Source organism: Clytia hemisphaerica, unplaced genomic scaffold (genome assembly GCF_902728285.1).
Source record: "Clytia hemisphaerica strain Z4C2 unplaced genomic scaffold, Clytia hemisphaerica genome assembly, whole genome shotgun sequence".
NCBI lineage: Eukaryota > Metazoa > Cnidaria > Hydrozoa > Leptothecata > Clytiidae > Clytia > Clytia hemisphaerica.
In genome coordinates this window covers 904,490-910,489 of record NW_027104506.1, presented here as the reverse complement: position 1 = coordinate 910,489, position 6,000 = coordinate 904,490, and the positions used below count along the sequence as shown (strand labels likewise).

The window sequence follows — 6,000 nt, the reverse complement described above, 5'->3', positions numbered from 1 at the left end:
AAAACACCCGTTCTCGTCCGATCACGGAAGTTAAGCATCGTCGGGCCGGGATAGTACTTGGATGGGGGACCGCCTGGGAACTCCCGGTGTCGTAGGCTTTTCATGATTTCTTTTCTTTCTGGGGTCTAAAACTTTCATGGGAGGGGTCTACTAATCATCACTTCTGAGTTCGAGGCGAGATGGGGAAAATAATTTTTGATGGGTGGGGCAAGGCAGGGCAAGGGGTCGAACAGACAAGACCTGAGTTCGAGCCCCATCAGTGGAGAATTTTTTTTTGATTCATTTTTTTTTTAAGAGAAGGGGGCGAGCGCGGACGCAGGCCCCCACTACCAGAAATTGTACGGTCGAGTTACTACACTTGTAGCAATCGCAGAGGTCAGCCCAAGCGAAGTGCAATGCGAGGGCCTCACTCTGGAAGAAACCCCTCCTTGATCAGGCTTTACTTCCCCGTCAGGTAAGTATGAGTTTGAATGCGATTCGTTTCAGCCTAGGTGTCCCTTGGTATAACTTTCCTTGTGGTCTAAAGAAATCAGAAATGCAAATTGCATCCAAGGAAGGAAGAGATGATAGCTAGCTAGCGCGGAGGGAAGGAATGAAGGATAGGGGGCTCATCCACATGGCCGGGTCAAATAACAAAATGCGCACGCATCGCTCGCGCATGAAGACATAACCACCAGGACTATGGAGGGAAGGAAGCTTTAAGTAGTGATTTCAATTTTTATAAAAATGGGCCGCGCTCGACTGTAGTGCAACGCCGAGGCAACCCGTGGTCAGGGTGAGGTAAACCTCGCTCCCTTGACCCGAAGCCAAAAATCAGATTAATATATGAGCCAACACTATGGAAGGCGTATCAGATATTAAACTGATAAGAACAGATACTTTTTTTTTTTTTTTTTTTTTTTTTTTTTTTTTTTTTTTTTTTTTTTTTTTTTTTTTTTTTTTTTACAGGCCGAAAGACAAATTTTTGTGAGTGAGTTGGAGCAAAGGGGCGCACGCGTAGCGTGCGTTGTGGGTGATAGAGCCTGACTTAGGCCAGGTTCTCTCCCAATCCTGAGGAGGGGCTCACTTTTCCCTCACAAAAATCCGCCGCTGAAACGGTCTGTTGAAATAGTAAACTTCAGCTTCCTTTAGTCGAAATGAGGTGTGATCCGGTGACACAGAGCTCCGAACCTACCAGACCGGGCTATGCTTAGATAATAAATTTATTTCAAGGAACATGAATAAAAATAGTTTAAAATCCTATCCGGCTGGTCAGTTTTTTGGAGTTGTGAAAAGAAAAAAGTAGAATAGATCGACACATGCCCGACGACTCTGGCTCTCTCGCCAGTTTTCGTTTTTCGTTTTTCCTCTTGTTCGTTTTTCCTCTTGTTTATCGTTTTTCCGCTAAGTCCGTTTAATCCGTTTCGGATGGTTCTTTGTCTAGGCTGGGGAGCGCATTTCGTTAACGCCCCACCAACTCGAAGAACCAGAGAAGTGTTTTACACGACCTCCGTTGTTAAGGAGGGATTACAATGCACTTCAACTTGATCCGACGCGAAGCCGAGGTGTCGATCACATTCTAGTCTATATTTGCGAAACTTGGTGGCGCGAACAGAAATCGGTCACGATCCACTTGTGGTTTTCACCACGGGAAAATTTTTCAAAGAGCCGCAAAGATCGTATTGGTAGCAAACTTCAAAAATTTGTAACAAGAGCCGCAATGGAGACAAGGGCTTAGATGGTAGCAAAAGCCTTTTCCGGATCACACACAGGAGACTACTTTAGCGCGCTAATGGCTGTAGTTCCTGCCCCCCCCTTCAAAAGAAAATTCTGAATATATTTTCTGTATTTTTAATAATTAAAAGATAAATATTTAAATTTGGGCTGTTTTTTTTAAAAAACTTTTATATATACTAGGTATATAATGGACACAAAAATTTTATCTGCAGTGACCGTACAGAAAAAAGGTTGCAAAAGACTCAGAAACTAAAAGAGCCACTGCAGGGATCAAAAAGCTCACAAGCAAAAGGGCTGGTGTTTGGACTCAGGAGGACACAATATCTTATTGTCCTAGTAATTTTGTGAAATACGTAAGAAATGTTATCTAATTTCCCTTCATATTCAAATTTACAGCGTGATGTCCACATTTGATGTAGGCTTTCAATCGCAAAGCATGAGGCCAGGCTGTGTTTTTGTTTGCCAAACAGAAGATCCAAAAAACCGGTTCCCGCTGGGATTATGGGCTTCAAAGTCTGGAGGATTTTTTCTCGAAGTTCCCCAAACGAGTTGCACATAAATACGTGAATTAAAGTCTCCTCTTGCCCACATTTAGAGCAAAGAGGGGAAACCTTGGTGTATTTATACCACCTTGCCATATTAGATTTGACCAGCAAGGCATTATGTCCCAAGAGGTACCTGATATCCCCATGTCTAGTTGGAATTGGGAGGGAGTAGGTATTTTGTGACAGAAATTTCCAGGGAATTTCAAAACCCACAAGGTTCTGGATGTAGTTTCTGGCTTCCAGTGTCCTCTGTAAAGTCTGCTGGTCAGAATTGACCAACTTCCTTATGGAGGACACTGATTGCGTTTTGGGTGATAATTTTGGAATCACCCCTTTTAGTAGTGGTAAAATGAATTCGAAGTGTTTTGGTTTTTTTGCAAAAATATTTTTTGGCCTGTTGTTGTTGAAAAGGTGTTTCCATTCATCCTTTAAGCCATAGATCTGGTCAGCCAGCCAATAGGTGGCCAGGAAAGTCCAAAGAGGTGCCTTATCCGCTCCAATCTTTAGGATGTCGCTGATTTGGAGGGACGCGCATTGATGTGACAGCGAAAGCAAAGATAACCCGCCCATCTCGAGGGGTAGAAAAATGGCTTGTCTGCTGACTGTCTCTTTCTTTGGCTTCCAGACGTATGGAAACACTAATTTCATGAGAAGCATTTTGTGCCTCTCTGGTGGGGCGAAGACTCGTCCCACGTGCCAGGCCTTGGATAGAACCAAAGTGTTTATGATCCGGACTTTGCCTTGCAGAGAGATGTTGCGATCTGCTAGGGAACCCACCCGTTTTTCAGCCTTTTCCAAAACTCTGTCCCAGTTTAGTTCGGCTGATCTGGTTAAATTTGATGTAAAAATGATTCCCAGAATTTTGGTGTCGGGTCGGTTCCACTTAATTGGGATGTCCGGGCAAAGGTGTTTTCCCAGTGGGTGGTTGATGGCAATACCACGAGTTTTAGTTGGACAGAGTCGTGCGCCGGTCCCGGATTCATATTTTTTCAACAGCTCGAAAAGTGGGTAAATGGAGTCCGTGTCTCGAACGATTGGATTCGTGTCATCGACATATTGGACTCTTTTAGCCACTTTTCTAGAACCGGGTATGTCAGCACCCACAATGGCACTATCATTCTGAATTGCTAGCCCGATGGTCTCGGCGACTAGGGCGTATAAGAACATTGACAAAGGACACCCCTGACGAACCCCCCTTTTGATGGGAATGGGATCCGTCATATGGCCATTGACGTTGACCATAGATACTGGATTGGAATACAGAGGTCTTATTGCTTCGATGAATGTTTTTGGAATGCCTAGTCGTGTTAGAACCTGGAACATGAAGTCCCAATCCACACGGTCGAAGGCTTTTTCCTGATCCAGTGATATAATGTATAGTGGGGTACCTTTGTGATTTGAATAAGCTATCAACTCGCGCACAAGTAAAGTGTGGTCCTGAATATGTCTACCAGGGACAGCACACACCTGTTCTTCTGAGACAAGGTCAGTCATTACAGTCTTGAGGCGGTTGCTGAGAATTTTAGAGTAAATTTTGGCATCACAACATTGGAGTGAAACTGGTCTCCAGTTGGTGAGGTCCAGTAAATCCCCTGTTTTTGGTAATAGGGAAATTACTGCCACCTGTTGTGAGTCAGACATGCGAGAGACAGTGGTGATGAATTGGAAAATTTCCACCAGGATTGGTGAGATTTCTTCACAGAAAGTTTTATAGAAGTCGTATGGGAGGCCATCAATTCCCGGTGCTTTGCCAGCCGGTAACTGTTTTATGGCTTCCTGTACTTCCTCCAGGGAAATGGGCTGTTCGAAAAGTGCCCTTTTTTCTTCTGGGAATTTTTTGGAGAGTTGATTTAAGAAGAAATCTCTATTTTCCTGATGAATTTCCCCGTCAGGTGTGAATAGTTGGTTGTAAAATTTACTCACACCTTCCCTGATTTTGGACTGGTCCTGGGTGACTTCATTTTCAATCATTAGTGCATCCAGGCGTTTTTCGTCCGCGCGTTTTTTTTCCACAGCGTAGAAGTATGAGTTTGGTTTTTCGAACTCTTCGGCCAATTGTTGGCCGCTTCTAGCCCGTGCTCCCCGCGCGTTTTCGAGTTGGAGTGTTTTAAGCTCAGCTAGTATGTCTACTATCTGGGCATTAACGTCGTCCTTCTCTGATTTCAAAATCAGGTCATCAAGTTTACTCTGTAGTGCTTTCTTGGCGTTGGACATTCTCAATTTTCTTTGTTTGGAGGCCCTTGTGGATTCGACCTTAATTGCCTCCTTGAGAACATCCCACCATACAGAAATATTCTCCCAAGGTTGAGCCAGTGAAGATTGTATGACTCCACTGACGAGTTCCTTGTAGGAGTTTGAATCTAGAAGGGAGGTGTTCAGTTTCCAAAAACCTTCTCCCCTCTGATGCTCAAAAGTAGTTTTGAATTTTAAAAAAATAGGTGAATGATCTTGAGATTTGTTAATAGTTTTAAGTTCCAGAGGATGAATGGCCCCACAGGTGCTGACGTACAAACGGTCCAACCTACTCCTGGTAGTGCCTTTCGAGTTTCTCCAGGTATACTCGTTCCTTTTCTTACCCACAGTTAAAAACTGGTCTTGGAGGTCAAAGGAACGTGTAATCTCTTGAAACTCTTCCTTCCCCCTGGTGAACTGGGGTAGGGTTATATCCCCTCCCACTCTGTCCCGAAAGGGGTCTTCCACAAAGTTAAAATCTCCCCCTAAAATCAGGGGGTCGTTCCCACAAAAGATGGTTAAGCGGGTTTTTAGGTTTTCGAAGAAGTCCACCCTTTCCATGGGATTATCAGGTGCATATATACAGGCTAGATTGAGTTTTATACCCCCCTGAAGGGAAATTTTTAAAAACACGTATCTACCCTGTGCATCTCGTTCCTGATTTAGAATTGTTTGTTTAATTTTAGGACCCAGCAATATGGCACATCCCCGTGAGAAGGTATTTCCATCGGCCCAAAAGGATTTTTCCTTCGGCCACTGGTCCCCCCACCTGTCAGTGCCAATGTGATGGGTTTCTTGGAGAAAAATGAAATCTGCCTGACACCTCACTAGCTCTGCAAATTGAGCCACTCTCCTATGGGCATCACGCATACCGTTTATATTATATGTTAAGATAGAATATTTTTTTGAAATACAATTATTTTTTTCAATCATTTTTAGTTAGGAATGTCGAAAAAATTTAGGATATTTGTGATATAGTTGGAATAAGGTATCATCGCATTCCTCCCCAAGGTCTAATCTGAGTTTCATTGATCTGCTGATTGCTTCCATGTCCGCGTTTTGGGTGGTAAAAGGGGTTTTGATCATGCAAGCATTCGTGATTAGGGCTTCCTTTATTTCCTTTGGGGCAGTTAGGTCTTGGATGAAGGATGGGTATTTGATGCAGAGTATTTTTGCTACGTTCTGGAGGTATAGCCCTGCAACAACCCCACACATCAGAGACGTGATAGAGCCCATTCTCATCAGTTTCCCATTAACTACTCTTGGTTCCAGTTTTGGGCTTGTTTCGGATTTTTTGTGATGCTCCCCCAATTTTTTCCACAAAGCATTAAATTCGTGTTTAGTTAAGGGAACGTTTGGATGTCGGTCTGGGGTCACCCGGTCGATCATTTCCTTCTTGTCAGCGGCCAGCTTTCCCCCGGTGTTCGACTCTGTCTTTGCCAATTCTTCAGCTTTTTGGCTGCGTTTGACCTTGGGGGGGGATTTGACCGCTTTTCCAGGGGATGGT

The 6,000-nt window shown here is 43.9% G+C and overlaps 1 non-coding gene and 2 pseudogenes across 1 annotated transcript; 1 reads left to right on the top strand and 2 right to left on the bottom strand.

Annotated features, from left to right (window-relative positions):
* LOC136821895 (5S ribosomal RNA) lies at nt 1–98 on the top strand (annotated as a pseudogene; the record flags this gene model as incomplete).
* Nucleotides 99–298: 200 nt separating this feature from the next.
* LOC136821899 (U1 spliceosomal RNA) lies at nt 299–462 on the bottom strand. The gene has a single exon (XR_010848815.1). It is a non-coding gene; the product is annotated as a U1 spliceosomal RNA (small nuclear RNA).
* Nucleotides 463–721: 259 nt separating this feature from the next.
* On the bottom strand, nt 722–895 carry LOC136821907 (U2 spliceosomal RNA; annotated as a pseudogene).
* Nucleotides 896–6,000: the final 5,105 nt, after the last annotated feature.